General features: G+C 43.8%; 1 protein-coding gene and 1 non-coding gene across 8 annotated transcripts in view; one reads left to right on the forward strand and one right to left on the reverse strand.

Annotated features, from left to right (window-relative positions):
- The window catches only part of DIS3L2 (DIS3 like 3'-5' exoribonuclease 2), a 259999-nt gene that overhangs the window by 104452 nt on the left and 135567 nt on the right, over positions 1-19980 (forward strand). The window lies entirely within an intron of this gene.
- LOC132539548 (U1 spliceosomal RNA) lies at positions 5438-5608 on the reverse strand. The gene has a single exon (XR_009550905.1). It is a non-coding gene; the product is annotated as a U1 spliceosomal RNA (small nuclear RNA).

A 19980-nucleotide genomic window follows, 5' to 3' on the forward strand; every position in this document is an offset into this window, starting at 1 on the left:
TCAGGGCTCCAGGACACATTGATGGGGTCGTCAGTCCAGGGAAGTCTGGTCGGCATCATGCTGGCATCTGGAACCTGGTGGCTGAAAAGAGAGTTAACATACAAAGCCAAACAAATTGTTGAACAATCATGGACTTAAAGGCTGGAATAGTGCAGATGAAGTGTTGGGGGGTACTCACTGCAGACTCTTGTGTACTTCTGCTTTCAGGTATATATTTTGCCCTGGTTTATGGACACATGTGAACATATCTCGGGGGACCTGGTCTATATCTAGGTTTGGAGACTTTATTGGGTAGTGGACCACCTGGAATGGAATTAGAGAATGCTATGAAAGGACAGGTCTCACCCGAGTGATGAAGCTGAAGGGTTGTCATTCCACACCTGAAGTCTCTGGACACAGTCTGAAGTGAAGCATGCCGGGGTGGCACTTGTTGCGTTGATTAGCTTGCGATCAGCTAATGCAATATTATTTGATATGGATTGAGAGAAGCATTCAGGAAAGTGGGCCCCACCCTAAGCTTCCAGGATTGGGGGAAGTTTAGGCTCTATAGTGGAAATGTGAGGTTCCTGCTGTCTTAGGGTTCAAGAAGACAATGGATAGTTATTGTTATCATCACATTATTTGGTAATTGGGTTAACTTTGAAAAGTCCCTTTGTTAGGGTTTGTTGTATAATACCCAGCATCTTGTATATAGCTGTGCCACTGGTTGCTTCTGTTCTACCTGGTCTAGGCTTTTGAGGGAGTCCACATATCAAAGACTCAGCCTATGTATTAAAAAGACTCCAGTCTGTGTTTTAAAAAGTTCGAGACATACCATCAATTTTTCCCCTCTCATATTAATTAAATAGTGGTTTATATGTCTACATTTTAATAGGAGCGTACATAAACACCATTCCCACCACCAAAAGACTGTGACCCATCCCACCCCCCCACCCCACCCCCCCACCGCCCCGGGAAGCCGAATGTCCACCCTCCCCCTCACCACAGGGTTTTTACTTTGGTGCCCTGCTCTCGATTTAATCAGATCCTGCTTTTAGTTTCCCTTTCTGTTCTTTCTCAGCTTCTGTTGATGATGGGATCATCCCATACTCATCTTTATCTTTCTGACTTAGCTCACTTAACATAATTCCTTCCAGCTCTGTCCAAGATGGGTCAGATAAGGTGGATTCATTGTTCTTAACAGCTGCATAGTATTCCATTGTGTATATATACCCCAGCTTTGTCAGCCACTCATCTGTTGTTGGGCACCTGGGTTCCTTCCAGGTTTTACCTAATTCTTTTTTAAGGTCCTCCTAGCCTACCCTTTTTATATTGCTTCCTTCCTAACCTCAGCTAAGGGAAGAGCTTTCATTCTTCCCTGAGTATCTGGTACAAATTTCTCTTTCCTCCTAGCTTCTAAATAGAGAGTTTGTGAAACCACATGGCTGGTTCTCATTTTTTGCCCTCTTGATATTTAGGAAAATTGCAATTTGCTCTTTTGAAAAAATCACGGTGTTTTTTAAGGATATTTTAACCAGCTCCTCTTCTCTGGATAATATAAAATCTGGTTACAATTAGGACGGTGGTATTTTTTTTTTTTTTTTGCACCATTTAAGGTTTTGAAAATTATTGTAACAAACCATAACCTTAAGAACACCATAAACTTTTCCTATGACTTCTAGAAAGGTTCTGTGCTTGGTATTGTCATTGCAAGTGGCCTATTATTCTGGGGTCAGACCTGTCTTCAAAAAGAATGTATTTTGTCACATATTTTTGGTCTCAATATCATTTTTTTCACCCAGAGAAAAATCTTATATATTGCATGTCTAAGAACATATATCCTTTCCAGCCCAGGCCATGTTCTTCCTTTTGTGATGACCAATCATTAGCTCTTCGGTAAATAGTCATATAATCTCCATTGTCTGCAACAAGTCTCAAAATGGAATGAAACCAAGAGAAAAGTTTGGGCATCCCACACCTACACAGTGATTCTTCTGGAAGACGGTTGGGTTCTGCATCACCCTCAGGCTCTGAGGTTGAGAGTGGGCTGAAGACCTGGGCTCCTAGGAAGGTCCCTTCCCACACTCCCGAGGCTGAACTTCTCCCTCTTTCCAGGCAGTTATGAGGTGTTGCCAGCACAGAGATCTTTGTGGAGTGTGAACAACCCAAATAAAATTTCCTTGATGTCAAGTGTTTGGGTAACAGTTGCCTGGTTAACAAACACCAAAGGGTAGCAATCACCAGGGCCAGGTGGTACAGCAGCTCTTCTTTATCTTTCATCATCACAGAGAACTTGAAGAACCGTCCTGGCCTCCCCTTCGAGTCTGGGTGCTCATGACCTAATCAGGCTGGGAGGTATGTTTCCAGCCCTCTCTCCCAACAGGGTCTGCCAGAGACCTTGTGCAGTTTTCTCCTCAGGAGACAAGCCTGAGCTAGTTACCTTGATAGCTGAATGAGGGTTTGAATGAAGAATCAATGATCCTTTCACTTCTCTCTTCTCTCTCCTGGCCAACTCCAGCTGGCTTCTGAAGGCAGAATCTTGCACAGGTTCATCCTCTTGAGGTATGCACCAGACTATTGATCCCACTTCTGGGCCCAGCCCAAGTCATCTTCTGCAGTCAGAAGGAGCCCTCTTCATCTACTTAAGATCTGTCTCCGTTCAAGGATAAACCTCCTTCAGTGTCCAGGCCAAATTCTCTTTCTGTAGCTAAAATGTGACCATATCTTCTATTTCTGGCCCAGAAAAAAACAACAAAACAAAAACAGGACCCTCCTGAGATATTTTGGGACTGCCAAAATCCCAAGAACCTTTTCTCCTGATGGTGTGAATTTCAGGAGTTAAACTTCTTGGGACTGGGTGGTGGTGTACCCAGTTAAGTGCACACATTACCACACAATAGGACCCAGGTCCCACCTGCAAGAGGGAAATTTCACAGGTGGTGAAACACCGCTACAGGTATCTCTCCCTCTCTACGCTTCTTCCCTCTTAATGTCTCTCTGTCCTATCAAAATAAAACAAACATCTTTACCTTGTCACTGATGTTTTCAGATTCTGAGATCAGATCTTTCCCACTTTTTTTTGTTTGTTTGTTTGTTCAGTTCTCTATCAAGGATAGTGATGATTACTACAACTAGGAGAGAGTCATGTGGTTTCAAAAATCAATCAAAAGCATTATGTATAGCAATTTCTCAAGTCAAGTCTACCAGGCCTATGTTAAACAGAAGAATATAGCAGGAGTGTTTTCCTTCCTGTCTTTTTTTTTTAATTTTTATTTATAAAAAGGAAACACTGACAAAAACCATAGGATAAGAGGGGGACAACTCCACACAATTCCCACCACCAGAACTCTATATCCCATACCCCTCCCCTGATAGCTTTCCTATTCTTTATCCCTCTGGGAGTATGGACCCAGGGTCATTATGGGGTGCAGAAGGTGGAAGGTCTGGCTTCTGTAATTGCTTCCACACTGAACATGGATGTTGGCAGGTAAATCCATACTCCCAGCCTGTCTCTCTCGTTCCCTAGTGGGGCGAGGTTCTGGGGAAGCGGGGCTCCAGGACATATTGGTAGGGTCATCTGCCCAGGGAAGTCCAGTTGGCATCATGTTAACATCTGGAACCTGGTGGCTGAAAAAAAGAGTTAACATATAGAGCAAAAAAAAAAATTGTTGACTAATCATGAACCTAAAGGCTGGAAAAGTTCATATGAAGAGTTGAGGGGTCTCCATTTTGTAGATAGGCCTATTTTAGTTATATTCCAAAGAGCCCATGACTGTACTAGTTTTTTTGTTTTTTTTTTTCCCCTGAGCCTGACATCTGTCTGCTCTGTCTTTTAGGCTGCATTGTGTTAGGTATGATTCAGGTTGAGATGAATGGGTGGGACCCGTTATTCCAACCTGTGAAGTCCCCATAAGAAATACTGTACTTACAAACTGAGACTACACCCTAAATGTTAACAGTCACACCAGCCACTGCCTCCTCTAGCCACATCTTGAGCTTCTTAGAACTTCTCACTCCTGCCAACAGTTTGAACTAGTCAGTCATCTTCCCTGCATGTCTCAGCCAAGGAGATAACTCAGCCCAGTGGAGCACAGAACTCACAGATTGAGTCCCCACAGGTCACAGGTTCAATTCCTGGCACCTCTTTATGTCAGAGTTGAGCAGTGTTCTGGTATCTTTAAACAGACAGACATACATGTTTATTTTAAAAAAGAACTGTCCAGTTTTCTAATTTTGTTAGTCTAGTCTAGATTAAATTGTTAGAGTCTAGAGTTTAGTCTAGATTAAGTTGTCAATCGTCCATTGTTTCATAAGGATATGGAATTTCTTCTCTATTCTCTGTAAATAGTTTTTTTTTTTTTTTTTACCATTTTAGATATTATAAATTTATTTTCCCATTCTTTCATTCAGTCATTTGTCTACTAACTTTGTAGTGTCTATCATTGAACTAAACTCCCTTAATTTAATTTATTTATTTCTAAAGATTTATTCTATTTCATATCAGATAGAGAAAGTTTCATGAGAGAGAGAGAAAAGAAGAGGGGAGGGGAGGGGAAGAGAGGAGAAAGCCAGATTCTTTTACTAATATTGAAATTATCGCCTGGGTACTTGTCTCTAAATTTACTTCTGGCATTGACCCATGTGTGAATTCCTAGGATAAATCCAGTGAGGTCTTGTCTTGGTCATTATTTTTTAGAATACATTTTTGAGTTGTTTGGGATTGTGCAATGAGTGGAGTGCACTCTTGATTTTCTTGATTGACGGCACTATGTGTAAGAGAGAGACGGATTTTTCACTCTCTGTGTTTCTGTTTCTCTCTCTCTAAATATGTGTGTGTGTATCATAAATTAATCTAAAAAATTATTGAATTTACTTGGCTACTATTTTAGTGTATGTTTTTTCTTTTTGCCTCCAGGGTTATTGTTGGGGCTTGGTGCTTATACTATGAATTCACTGCTCCTGGAGGCCATTTTCCCATTTTTTGTTGTTGTTGCCCTTGTTGTTGTTGTTATTTTTATTGTTGCCATTGCTGTTGTTGTTGGATAGGACAGAGAGAAATTGAGAGAGATGGGGAAGACAGAGGGTAAGAGGAAGATAGGTACCTGCAGACCTGCTTCACTGCCTGTGAAGTGACCCCCCTACAGGTGGGGAACTGGAGGCTCGAACCAGGATCCTTACACTGGTGCTTAAGTTTTGCACCATGTGTGCTTAACCTGCTGCGATACCGCCTGGCCCCCGTTTTTTTGTTTGTTTGTTTTTTTTGGTATCAAATAAATCTACTGCTTCCTTGTTATTTTGTGAATTTTAGAATTTTTTTTTTACTTAAATTTTTTTTAAATATTTATTTTCCCTTTTGTTGCCCTTGTTTTTAATTGTTGTAGTTATTATAGTTGTTGTTATTGATGCTGTCATTGTCAGATAGAACAGAGAGAAACGGAGAGAGGAGGAGGAGACAGAGAGGGGGAGAGAAAGACAGACACCTGCAGTCCCCCACTACCACAAATTATGCAGTTGAGTTTCCCACATTTGGGGAAATCGCGGGGGTCAGCACATCCAGAGTGCAATGGATAAGCCTCGCCCTGGGCAAACCACCTTCGTGATCATGGTATCTCCCCTGCCAGGTGAGTATTGAATCTTAGAATTATGATCATATTGCCTTCATGAAGTGTTCTGGTCAGTTTTGAGAGCTTTTCCAGGGCAGTGTGTAAACAGGATTGCCTGCTCCTTAGAGCGCGGGCATCCGCACCTGCTGCTGCTCTCTTCTCTGTCTCTTTTCATCTCTTTCATGTTAATTCATCTGCTCAAGTTCTTATTTCTTCTTATTCTATAATTTAAATAGGACTTTGTTCATTCAGATTTATTAGCGTATTCCGAGTTTTCTTGAATATTCTTTTATTATTGAAATGTTACCTCTGTTTTCACTCTATTTTATTATTAGAATCTTTTCTTTTTTAAAGGTTTTTTAATTATTTATTTATTTATTCCCTTTTGTTGCCCTTGTTGTTTTATTGTTGTAGTTATCATTGTTGTTGTCGTCGTTGGATAGGAGAGAGAGACATGGAGAGAGGAGGGAAAGACAGAGAGGGGGGCGAGAAAGACAGACACCTGCAGACCTGCTTCACTGCTTATGAAGCGACTCCCCTGCAGGTGGGGAGCCGGGGGCTCGAACCGGGATCCTTACGCCAGCCCTTGTTGCGCTTTGCGCCACGTGTGTTTACTCTCTTTTCTTTCTTTCTTTTTTTTTTTTTTTTTTTCCCTCCTCCAGGGTTATTGCTGGGCTCGGTGTCTGCACCATGAATCCACCGCTCCTGGAGGCCATTTTTCCCCCTTTTGTTGCAGCTTCGTTGTGGCTATTATTATTGCCCTTGTTGACGCAATTCGTTGTTGGATAGGACAGAGAGAAATGGAGAGAGGAGGGGAAGACAGAGAAGGGGAGAGAAAGATAGACACCTGCAGACCTGCTTCACCGCCTGTAAAGGGACTCCCCTGCAGGTGGGGAGCCGGGGGCTCGAACCGGGATCCTTACGCCGGTCCCTGCGCTTTGCGCCACATGCGCTTAACCCACTGCGCCACCGCCCGACCCCCTACTCTCTTTTCTTAATACTATATTTTTAATTTTTTAATTAGTGATTTAATAATAATTAACAAGATTGTAAGACAACAGAGCTACAATTCCACAAAGTTCTCAACGTTAGAGTTCTCTGTCCCGTCCCCTCTATTGGGAGCTTCCCTATTCTTTATCCCTCTCTGGGAGTATGGACCAAAATTCTTTATAGGGTGCGGAAGGTGAAAGGCCTGGCTTTAATAATATTTTTATTTCTAAAATTCTCTTTATTGATCTCTTCAAGGAACAAATTCTTTGTTATTTTTCTCTACTTATTGCTGATCCTGAGTATCTCTGTATAATAGATCTTTCATCCTGTCATTGCTTAATCCCTTTTCCTGTGATTTTTCTTTTTTGTTCCTTTCCAAGTAGTTGAGTTGAATATTTAGCCTATTATTTTAACCCTTTTTATTTCCTCTAAAATGTTTTTAAAGCAACAGATACTCTTTCTGATATTCTTTAGTTGTATTCCACATATTTTTGACATGCAGTATTTTTATTATTTGTTAGTTCTAAGTGTTTAATTTCTTTGATGCTTTCTTCTGTAGCAGATTGGTTATTTGTTCGTTTATTTATTTATTCACCACCAGTGCTTTGCAGGGGCTCTGCCTGCATGATTCTACTGCTCCTGGTGGACTCTTCTTTTTCCCCACCAGAGGTGAAAGACACGCAGAGATACAGGCAGAGAGTGAGCAAGTCTTGCTTTTATATGGTGCTCCCATGTGGTTGGGAGCTCGACAGAAGGTTCTTTCACATGAGAATGTGTGTACTGTACAGGCTAAGCTATTACCTGCCCCCCTCCAGTTGGTTATTTATTAAGATTATTTAATTTTTCTCTTTTCTTTCTTTATCCCTTTTTTGTTATTTATATCAGGTTTTTTTTTTATTATGATCAGAGAACATGCCTTGGACTCCAGTCCCCTTATAGTCTATTGTGTGATCTTTCTAAGTATTGTTTGTATCCTTTGAAAGATACACACACACACACACATACACATACACATATATATATATATATATATATATATATATATATATATATATATATATATGTATCCAAAACTTAATATGTGATGCTATCAATCTTCTCTTTATAAACTATTTATTATTATTATTTGTTTATTTTATTTATTTATTTTTACCAGAGCACTGATCAGGTCTGGCTTATGGTGGTGTGTGGGATTGAACTTGGGACTTTGGAGCCTTAGGCATGAAAGTCTCTTTGCATAACCATTATGCTATCTACCCCTGCCCAAGCTATTTATTATTTTATCATGTTTCATTCAGATGATAAGAGTCTTCTCCTTGTCCATCCTTGGACAGAGATTTCATTCACTTGAAGAGCTACTGACTTATACTGCTGAAATTGACAGTAATACATAGTAATAAAACCTTAGCAAACCTCCCAATTAAGCTTTATTAATACTCAATTCAGTATATACTTGGTTCCTTAATTCCTTGATTAGATTGCCTTTCCCATTTTTCTTCTGTGGAATACTAACCACAACAATTCAGGTTAAACTCAATTGTCTCAATCCTTTGTTCAGTCATGAACTCTTTGGAGGACTGTTTGTGCCTTACTTTGCTGTTTGAACATAGTTTGATCTGTGTACATCTTAACATTCATGTTGTTGTGAATTGTGAAAACTTAGGTCCTCTTACTGTGCCTAATAACTTCTACATAATATTACCATGCATATTTCTTATTAGAAAACCTTGATTTTTTATGTTTTTTAGTGTAGTTTGGTGGGAAAATTTTCTACCATTTTCCCACAGGTTATTGTTATTGTTATAGGTTATTGTAGCATTCCCACAAAAGTCTGGAAGAAAGATATATATATATATATTTGGTCTCTTGAAACTGAATACCTTAATGAGTGCCCTTACTATTTCAGCAAATACTGTGATTGTTTGTTTGGATTTTTCTAGGTGTCAAGTAGTTTTATTTGCAGGTGGTCACCGTGGCACTTCCCTTTCTAATTTTGCGTGTCTTCTCCATGACCTCACCTCGCTGCCCATTGCTGCATGAACTGCATTACATGACAGCGGTGATGGCTTCCTTCCAGACTTTTGTGGGAATGCTTCCAGCATGAAGTACAGTGCTGGCTGTTGGCTTGAAACCAGCTAAACCAAATCCTCTTTCTTCTTTATTCAGGTCTCTCTTGAGAAGAGATTCTGATCCCTTCCCCAGCCCCCAGGACTTTCTGAGCTTCCAGGCTGCTGTCTTTCTCTGGCTAGTTGCTTGAAGATGTATAATCTGAGTGACTCTCCTGTGACTGCGGCCCTTGTGCAGTCACAGAGTGGAGCAGGTTCTAGCATGTGATCTTCTTCCCATTACTAATCATTTACTTAGAAATTTGAAATTTATCGTAAAAAGTGTGAGATTGACATAGATGTGATTTTTTTTTTTTTTTTAATGGAAAGACAGAAAGTGGGACAGACACTAGATGCTACAGCATCAAAGCATCATCTGATGTGGTGGGGGCTGGTCTTGAACCTGGGCCATGATCTCATGCAAAGCAGCCACTCTCTCCACATGATCTCTGTGGCCATCCTAGAGTGCCATTTTTCCCTTGTGCTGTCTTCAGTGTGTTTGAGGATCAGGCTTCAGGAACTCTGTAGGAAGGACTAGAGAACATTCTTTTGTCTCAGTGCTTTGGAGCAGCTCAGATGCCGGTGGGGACGATGGTTGGAGCTCTCAGACTAGAAATATGAGCAAGATTGTTGGTTTCCTTTCCTTTTTCCTTTTATTGTGTTAATATTGATAATTTATGTTTGGAGAAGAGAGTGACCTGTTGCTCTCTCTCTGAAGACCCCAGATGGCAAGGCTGTGCTTAGAATTTGATGGTGTAACGTTCGTGTCCAGTGGAGAAGCAATTACAGAAGCCAGCACTCCCGCCATCTGTATCCCATAAAGTCTCAGAGGAGGAGAACTGTTAGGGGAAGATGACCAGAGGACTCTGAACTCTTAATTCCATCAGAACCTGGATAGAGAAGAGGAAAAAAGGAAAGACATTTGGAAGTAGTAATAGGTGCAGTTGTGACTTTAGAAAAGAAGAGAAGGCAGGACCACAGAATAAATGGGCGAATGTATAAAAATATAGTTATCACCGAAATAGCTCAGTTGGAAGAGTGTTAAAAATATAGGTAGTTACAGAAATAACAGTCAACCCATATCTGTGACCTTGGGAGAACCACTGCAGTTTCCAATGAGGGGAACGGGGACGCAGAGCTCTGGTATAGAATTATACCTATTACCTCATAATTTTGTAAATATTAAATCACTAATAAAAAAATTTTTTAAATGATGGCTAGGTCTCTGGACTTAAGGCCAGAACCATCAGTGGTACTTCCTTTCCAAACAAAACTTATTTACTAAATTCTTAGAGAAAAATAAAAAAGGAGTCATTAGCATCTGGTGACTTCCTTGGGAAGCTGTCTCTTCTAAGGGTTCCTGTGAGGAACTGGCTGAGGACAGGGGCCTGCATGGTCTCTCCTGCCTCCTGGCTCCCCTGGTAACCAATCAAATCATTTATGACATAAAAATGCTTATCAAACTGTCCCCTGTCCTGGAGTCTTTATAAATAAACACTCTTGTGGCCTAAGCCTTTTTTTTTTTTTTTTTGGTGGTAAGATATATATGGGATAAATTTTGTCATTATAAACATTTTTTTTTTGCCACCAGGATTATTGAGGCTCAGGGCCTCCTGTACAATGAATTCACTGCTCCCAGAGATCTTTTTCTTTCTTCTTTTCTTTTTTTGCTCCCCACCCCCATTTTTTCATTGCTAGGACACAGAGAAATGAGAGGGAAGGGTAGATAGAGAGGAAGAGAGACACCTGCAGCACTATCTCACTGCTTGTGAAGCTTCCTCTCTGCAGATGGGGGCCAGGGGCTTGAACCTGGGTCCTTGCACATGGTAACATGTACCCTCAACCAGGTGCGCCATCGCCCAGCCTCCACTTTACCTTTTCAATGTATACAGTTCAGTGGAATTGTTACTGTTTTTTACCGAACCTTTCATCACCCTGAACAGAAATGTGGTAACTAGTTCTCCCTCCTGCCTGTAACTACTGATTTCCTCCCTCTCTGTACAGGTGTCAGGTCTCAGAATTTCATAAAGTGGAATCACACACTCTCATGCACTGTTTTCCCTTTCATGTCTGGCTTATCTTACTTGGTGTGATGTTTTCAAGCTTCTTTTGGGTGGCAGCACATATCAGAATGTCTGTCATGACTGAATAATATCCCATTGTTGTGTATAGACCACATTTTCTTGGTCTGTCTGCATTGATGGACACTTGCATTGGTTCCATCTTTTTGTGGCTGTTGTATAATAAACAAGGTCAAAATGAACACTGGTGTGCAGGTGTCTGTCTTCAGTCATCTGAGCACATACCTTGGAGTAGATACTCGCTTGGTCACTTGGCAGTTTTTTATTTAGCTGTTTCAACAACAAAGGATTTTTTTTATAGGAAAGTTTTGTTATTAAGCACAGTTTTGTTTATTTTTGTTTGCTAGGGTCTTGCTCCTGTGCAGTTCCACTGCTTCTGGCAGACTTATTATTCTCCTTTCAATTTTCGACAGAGAAAGAGTAGGAGAGACACCACAGTGCTCCACCATTCATGGAGCTTCCTTCCTGAGGTGTGTGGTGTTCCAGAGTGATAAAGTCTGCACTCTTCCAGGTGAGCTATCTCCTGGCCTCATAGTTGCAAGTTTATTAGGAGGGCTAACAGAAATAGAAAATTATGATGGATCATATGATATCTTGAAAGAATTATAGTCACGTCCTGTATTGAAATACAACTGGAGGGAGTCGGGCGGTAGCTCAGCGGGTTAAGCGCAGGTGGCGCAAAGTGCAAGGACTGCCATAAGGATCCTGGTTCGAGCCCCTGGCTCCCCACCTGCAGGGGAGTCTCTTCACAGGCAGTGAAGCAGGTCTGCAGGTGTCTATGTTTTTCTTCCCCTCTCTGTCTTCCTCTCCTCTTTCCATTTCTCTCTGTCCTATCTAACAACAATGACATCAATAATAACTACAACAATAAAACAAGGACAACAAAAGGGAATAAATAAATAAATAAATAAATATAAAAAATTAAAAACAAACAATCAAAAAAAGAAATACAACTGGAGCTTGCCCATTTCTTTCTTTCTCTGGCTTGTCCTTTTAACTTCTCCCCACCCCCTCACCCTACCCCACCCCCCATGGCTTACCTTGGAATCTCTTCTACTTTCTTTCCCAGTTCCTCAGTGACACATTAGCAGACAAAGGGCCATGAATTCCAGAAGCTGTTCCTAACATTATGAGTGATTAACAGACTAGCCTTTGCCCCACCCAGGAAGGGATATATAGCCTGGCAGGTTTCCTGCCCGCACTTCTAGCGCAAGGTGGAATGGAAACGTACAGCAGAGAGGTTAGTAGTCTGTAATAAACGTCCGTGCCATCTCTGGAAAGGAGCGATCAGGACTCTAAGATGCAGTCACTCTGTGCCTGCCGTTGCTGGGCAGAGTGACCTGATGGACTCTGGGTTTCCCTGTCTGTCCCTCTCTGACTCCCTTGCTCAATGTCTCTTTCAGTTTTGCCCTTGACTTCCTGGATTTGCTAGTCACCCACTTTTCTTGGGTCTACTGGGGATGAAAGATGGGGAGACCAATGCTTTCTGTCTGATGATTTCATTTCCTTCTTGCTGCCTGTCTCTTGCTCACTAGATGCCGGGCACCCCGGAATCTTTCTTCCCTCGCTGTCAGACCAGGGCATGCTGGTGACGAGGGTTCTGTCTGTTGCAGTTATGTTACCTGGCTGTGGAATACTACAGTTCTAGACTTGTACGAGTCCTGTAAGACCTCATCCTCTTGTCAGTGACAGTCTGCCTTATATTAGCTGGGCACATGGCATCACTTACATTTCTTAACAGTAAATAAAAAAGAAAGAAACAGCTGATGCAGTGCACACCCCTTTTGTTCCACAGACCAGGAAACTGAGCAGTTACTTGGCTTGTCTGGTGTCCCGCTAGAAGGTAGTGAGTTCATAAAAGAAAAACGCCATGTGACAACACACCGTTTCTACAAATGGGCTGTATGATATGGAGAGCAAACCCTGCCAGATCAGTCTTTTCTTTCTGTCAGAATATGGTGGGCAGGCTGATTGCCCAACAAGTATCTTTCCCCCCACTTCCACTATAACAAGATTTCCACTAGGACAGCATTTCCTTCCCCATGTACTTGGGGTGCAGTGGACCTCAGCTGCCTCTTCTGGTAGTACTCTCTACAGAAGTAGTAATGTTCCACCCTAGGCTGTCACTGGCCACATGCAGCTGTTGGGCACTTGCAGTGTGACAGGGACACTGGACTTTGAACTGTGTTTCATTGTCACTCTGATTTGTCCATAGAGAGCTGCATGGGACCTGTGGCCACCTAGCAGACGCTGTGGCTTTGCCCCAGTTCCTATGCAGGCTAACCTGGGCAATTCCTGCTTGGATTCTGGGACAGAAATAGCTTCCTGATGGGAACATTTGCCCCTCATTGCTACTGGCAGCTATGCTGTGACTTGCTCATGACTGTGGGTGGGACAGTGGAGAACTGGGAATCAAACCTGGGTCCTACCACCATTCAAAGGTCCTGGATCTGCTGACACTGCAGCCCGCCTTCCTCCTGGTCTGCCAATTGCATGAGCCAGCATGTCCCCTTTGTGTGGAATGACTTGTCATTTCAGATATGAACATCAAGCAGGTAGAGAGGGACTGTCATCAGGCATGTGTGCTCTAGCTGGGTCCTGTAGGATGAATGGAGAGTAAAATCTGGGCCTGACGTGACACTATTCTACAGGAAGGGACACAGTCCCAGACACGTGATCCGCTTGGTGTTCCTCACTATAGTGGTCCGTGCAGTCTGCCTTTGCATCCAGGGCCTTGGGTGACCCCTGGTGCAGGGTGTCCACACACAGACTGGCCAGTGGATCATCCCACCATGCCTTGAACTCTCCTTCTCTCCTTCCTTTCTTGTGTGTTCGCTTATGGAGTGAGGGTAGAGGTAGTGGTTTGGGAACATAAGCTGTCAATGGCCACAGTCAGTGCTCAAAGAGAAGAGAAACAGCTTTGCAGAGGGGGACAGGGAGGAAGTGAACATATCAGAGAGAAAGGAGAGAGGGAGAGGAAAAGAGGATGAAAGGCAGCTCATTTTCTGCGCCATGAAGAATGGGGGTTTGACAGGTGAGGAGGGCGGAAGGCTGTCCTCAGGGGTGGCAGAGAGTGGCCTCACCATGAGGTGGATGCAGGCTGCAGAGTGTGGAAGTGGAAGGGGGCACTGGACCCTGAAGCCATGTTGAGGTTTGCCCCAGTTTCTGCAGCTGTTGAGAGAGCTTGGTAGTGGGGATTCTGCCAGGGCTCTTAAGGAAAGGAGACTAGAGAGGAGAGATGGGGGTATGGCATGGGACCAGCTTTGACTGGAGGTGCAAGGAGCCCTGAGGAGATCAATGGCAGCTGGCACGTGAGCTATTTCAGGACACAGGTTGGTGGAGTTTAAGAGCAGATCAGATATGGAATTTAAGGCAGAGCCAGTCAAGAGTGAGATTAACGAAGCTGCATCGATAACCCTAGTGGCAAAGTATGTAATTTTTTTGTGATGAAAATTTTTAAGATCTACACTCTTAGAAACATCCAATTTGTGGTCTGAGAGGTAGCACAGTGGATAAATAATTGGACTCTCAAGCATAAGTCCTGAATGATGCTCTGGGTTCTCTTTCTCTCGCTCCTCCTATCACTCTCATTACATTAAAAAAAAGAAAAGAAAGAATGAGATTAGCACTTCCTGGTTGCCAGCATGCTTAGATGAGAAAAACAAGGCTGGGTGAGAAGGCCTACGAATTAGAGTTCTGACCATAGTTGAATTTAGAGACATGGGGAATGTTTAGTAGGTGTTTGGGAGATAGAACAGACCTGGGAGTGGAGAGAGAGTTGATGGTCTGAATGTTATCAACTGAAGCTCTGGAAACTGATGAGATGATTGAATAGATGATTATGAGTAGAGTCACCTGAGCAGCCAGTGTCCTATAATTCTACGGCACAAGCTGGTGGATTTGGAAAACTCGGTGGGAAATAATGCCGGTGAAGCTTCGGAGGCCTCACGGGAGAGGGCAGGGAGCCACAGGAAGTGGTGTTTTCTTCCATTGCTCCGTGATTGATTATCTTCATTGGCAAACCATCTCCTGGCCACTGTGTGGAGTCAGCATTTTTCAGGGAGGGCTGTTCTTTTGTGTGGCGCCATTATTGTGGGAGAACAGGCTGAAGGAGGACAGTGTGGTTTGTTGTTCATGGAACTGGGAAGCAGAACCAGCTTCAAATGGGGACAGTCAGCTCAGACCCCTGGTCAGCGAGTGCCAGGCCACAATCACGTGATGAAGCCTTTGCATTTACTCAGAGCTCCACCATTCCAGACGGCACTGTATGTTTTTGCCCTTTCTCCCCTGAGAAGTCCCCAAAGGTTCTCAGGCCAGCAGTAACATGCCAGAGGCAATCTGTAGAGTTATAGACGGCTGCTGATGCCAGCTAAGCAACTAAGCCTGTTGGAGAGAGCTTCCCTAGCTCTGGATGGAGAGAGGGCACCAACAGCCAGCCTGCTCAGGGCTAGACCAGCCTCACTACTGGCCTAGGAGGTGGCACAGTGGGTAAAGCATTGTACTTGCGAGCATGAGGTCCTAAGTTCGCACCCTGAGATTGCATATGGCACTGTGGTGCTCTGGTTCTTTCTCTCAAGAAATAAATCTCTAACAGTTTGCAGTAGAAAATTGCTCCCTGTTTTCAGAGATTGCTTTTCTCCTCTACCCCCCCTCCCATGTCCTGTTGTAGAAACACCCAACAATTACAAAATGAGCCCTGTGCCTCTCTTCCCATGCCTTTCTGTGGACCCAGCCCTGTCCAGCCCCTTGAGCTGGGGCTCAGCTGCATGCAGTTTCTCCTCGGCTCCCCGCCAGCTGACCCCCACCTGGCCAGGCGCTTCACCTCTGAGTCATCTGCTTGAGTGGAAGCAGCGATCAAGTCTGAACCCGATAAGCTTGCCTTTGGCTCGGGCCCTCCTTCACCCTCCTTAATGCAGAGTCCCTTTGATACCCGCTGCTGCAGTGTGGGTGGCTGCACCTTGGCCTTGCGGCTCCCCTGGACGCACTGAACCCACCTTCTGTGGTGCATGGGCTCCTGGGGCCCACAGTGGTGCCTGGGGTCAGGACCCCAGTCTGCATCCATCCCGGGGAAGGGCATCCAGCAGAATGTGGCAACACTTCTAGTAGGAGAGAAACCCAGTAAATAAGGAGAACTTTGCCAGCCATTCTTGTCTCCTACTGCTCCATCCTCCTCCTTTTGTAAAAAATAATGAATACCTGCCCTGACTTCTTCGCAGGCTCTTGCATATGTCAGTGAGGTAATGGAAGGGAAACCACCTTTAAAAATTAGTGCATAGCATTCCATTATGGGTATTTTCCACTCAGGTTTGTCATAGTGCAGTGATTCCTCCACTCCTGGGGGTTGGGTACCCACTTTCAGTCTAAGACAGGGTGAGAGAGAGAGAAAGAAAAAGAAGGTGAAGAAGGAGAAGAGAAGAGATACCATAACCCCTTTTGTGCATGGACTTGAACCTGGCTCCTTGCACATGGTCTTTTTTTTATTTTATTTTATTTCTATATTACAGAATTACATGTCGACAGGGCTTTGAATCCACACCATTCCCACCACCAGAGTTCTGAATCTTCACTCTCCCCACAGTTCCCCTAGGGTTGTAGACATGGGCCAACCATCTTCTCCACAACTATTTGTCCACATTTATACATAGTTGTTTCTTCTTTTTCTGATCTGATCCTCTCTTCCCCTCTAAGCCACTCCTAACATCATAGCCGCTTTCATAGGTCCCTCTCCTTTTCCTTCTCTCTCTCTGGTGCTGATGGAGCTGGAGTGCAGAGTCCTCTTATCTTCATCCTATCACTTCTCCTCCACTGGGAGTCTGGATCAAGATTGTTTATGGGGAGCAGAAGGTAGGAGTTCTGGCTTCTGTTGCTGCTTCTCCACTGAACGTGGGCATTGACAGGTCAATCCATGCCCCCAGCCTGTTTCTATCTCTCCCTAGTGGACCAGAGCACTGGAAATGTGAGGGTCCAGGACACATTGGTGAGGTCGTCTGCCCAAAGAAGTCGGGGTGGAGTCATGGTAGCATCTATAACTTGGTGTCTGAAAGGTGGCATGACCTAAATTGAGACAAGATGGTTAATGAACAGGAACCAAAAAGTAGGATTAGAGCAAATGAGATTAGGGATTTTAGGGTAGGAGAAAGCTGGGAAGTCCATTATAGGCTCCTAGGGGCCTACAATTATGGTAGTTTTGCTTAAGTTTGGTAGCTAGCCTGAGGTTGGATAAGAATATTATCTGAGAGAATGGTGTCAGAGTAGACAAATGGGCTAGAAAGTTGAATTAAGGCAAGAAGTAGCTCCCGTTCTTTTTTTTTTTTTTTTTTTAATTCTGTGGCTAAAATTAACTATTCACCTCCACCCCCTGCTCCAGGGCCCATATATATTTAGCACCAGAGCCTGTGTGACCTCTAAGTCCCTACTGCTCTGAGCTTATAGCTCATGGTCAGCACATGGTCTTTTGAAGCCCGTTGCCTCTTAAAGTGATAAGTGTCAGATGACTGTTCCTGGAGGGGTCCGGGGACCACATTCTATCTATCTTGCTGGCTGCCCCCTCCACCCCACCCTGGGGGTCTTCTGCTTGCCTCTCCAGCTTTCCTTCTTGCATTTGTCTACCCAGAGCTCAGGGCCAGCTAAACCAGCTCCTCTTAACATCCCTTCTTTCCTCCATGTTCAAGTCTTTGGGCTTCCTCTTTTTTTTTTTTTTTTGCCATGGATGTTGTCAGTTCCCCATCTCTTGTTAAAGTTCCTCTAATCTTCAGGTGGCAACCATTACATCAGATGTATATTATCTTTCTCTGTGTAATAAATTACCTCAAACTTAGTGACTTAAACAGCACATGTATTAGCTCACGTTTTCTGTGTGTCAGTGTCACATGATAAGAGACAAGTATTTATTCTCTGCCCCTGGTCCCTGACACAGAGCTCTTTAGAATTTCCTGAGTAAAAGGGATGATAGGAGCATCTTTTGTTCTGGTATTTGGACTTTGACCCCAGTTCCTGACACAGTGCTCCTAAGAGCCCTGTAATTTCCTGAGTGTAGAGGGCAACAGGAGTGTTTAACTCTGAGCTTCTAAATCCCTGGACTATCCTGACTGATAGGATCACCTATTGTTTCACAAGGAGGACACTCTTGGTGGACTCCTGGCACCTTCAAGATGAAGGCTGGATTCCCACAGACCAAGCCATGACTGGGAGCTTGACACTTTCAGCTCTCATTGCCTGTCTTCCTGGACTGCTAGAGGGACTGGGGATTGGGTTAATAATTGATCCTGCCTGCAAGGAAATATTTCTGAACTGTGGGTTTTGGGGACCTTCTGGGTTGGTAAATCCACTCATGTGCTAGGAGGGTGGTGCACCATCTCTATCTTGTGCTTGGGGTCCTCCCAAACCTTACCCTATATACCTCTTCTGTTGTTCATCTGTGTTCTTTCTTATGTCCCAACACCAGGCTAGTAGATGTGAAATGTCACCCAGAGTTCTTTGAGCCATCTAGGCAAATTGTCAGATCCAACCCGGGTGTGGGATAGTCATCAGAGTCCAGTACCTTTAATTTGTGGTCAGTTTGGTATCTGAAGTGTGTGTGTGTGTGTGTGTGTGTGTGTGTGTAGCCCATAACCTGTGAGGTCTGTACTGATTTGGGGTAACTGTTGCCAGAATGGAACTGAAGTGTAAGAAGACATCCAGGTGGTGTCCCCAGAGAGCTAGAGAATTGCTTGGCATGGAAAGCTCATCCCTCTGGTGTGAGAAGTGTTGTAAATAGAGGAAAAGAAGTTTCCCTTTAGTCAGCAATCCCAATCAGTCCCTTGCTTCAGCTTTTCTCAAAGGTGTCATCAGGGGCAGGGGTAGATAGCATAATGGTTATGCAAATAGACTTTCATGCCTGAGGCTCCGAAGTCCCCGGTTTAATCCCCTGCACCACCGTAAACCAAAGCTGAGCCTCTGGTAATAAAAAAAAAATTTTAAAAAAGGTGTCATCATCTGAAAACTTAACTGGGGAAGGATCTACTTCCAAACCATGTGTCTCCTGTCCAGATCTAGTTCCTGTGGCTCTTGAACTGAGACACTCACCTTTTTAATTCTTTTTTCCCAGTTATTTTTTAATTAATTTATTTATAAAATGGAAACACTGACAAGACCATAGGATAAGAGGGGTATAATTCCCACCACCAGGGCTCTGCATCCCATCCCCTCCCCTGATAGCTTTCCTATTCTTTAACCCTATGCGTGGGAGTATGGACCCAGGGTCACCATGGGGTGCAAAAGGTGGAAGGTCTGGCTTCTGGTTGCTTCCCCATTGAACATGGGCATTGATAGGTCAGTCCATACTCCCAGCCTGTCTCTCTCTTTCCCTAGTGGGGCAGGACTCTGAGGAAGTGGAGCTCCAGGACACATTGGTGAGGCCATCTGTCCAGGGAAATCCGGTCGTCATCAGCATCTGGAACCTGGTGGCTGAACAAGAGTTAACATATAAAGCCATACAAATTGTTGATTAATCATGAACCTAAAGGCTGGAATACTGCAGATAAAGATTTGGGGTCTCCATTTTGGAAATAGCTAGTAGGTCTATTTTAAGTATATTCCAAAGGGCCCATGACTTTATTAGTTTTTGCCTGAGCTTGACATCTGTTATGTAGGTGGACCCAGGTTATTATCTGGGGAGATGGTGTCATGGCTGGAAAAAGGGCCAGAAAGCTGGATCAGGGAAGAGAGTAGCTCCCAAATATGGGAAAAGTGTATAAATATTGTTGACTATAAACCCCACTGATTTGATCTGGGGCCTATATTCAGCACAGGAGCCTATATAACATCTATATCCCTGTAGGTCCAAACTTGTGTTCTGTGGCCATCAGTAGGAACATTCTGAGTTGCACGGATTTCAGGACCCATCTTCTTCAGGTGGTAAATAGAGTATGTTCTCCAACCCCCCTTCAGAGGATGGAACATTCTCTAACATTGTTGATCCACATTGAGGGCAAGGTCCTATGGGGACTCCCAGAGGGGTCCATTATGTTATTTCTGATAGAGATGACCAGTGATAGTGGGGAGAGGGATCTATTCGAGATCTAGGCTCATCCTGTTTGTGTGGGAATCCCAGGACTCCCCGACTAGGGCCCCAGGTGATGAGGAGAGATACTCACTTCTTTCCTGGCTACTGGCAGGAGGTTGCCCCCAGCTCCCTACTGCCTGGGCCTCTCTCTCTTTGTGGAAGCTGGCTCCTCAGATCCA

Source organism: Erinaceus europaeus, chromosome 7 (genome assembly GCF_950295315.1).
Source record: "Erinaceus europaeus chromosome 7, mEriEur2.1, whole genome shotgun sequence".
NCBI lineage: Eukaryota > Metazoa > Chordata > Mammalia > Eulipotyphla > Erinaceidae > Erinaceus > Erinaceus europaeus.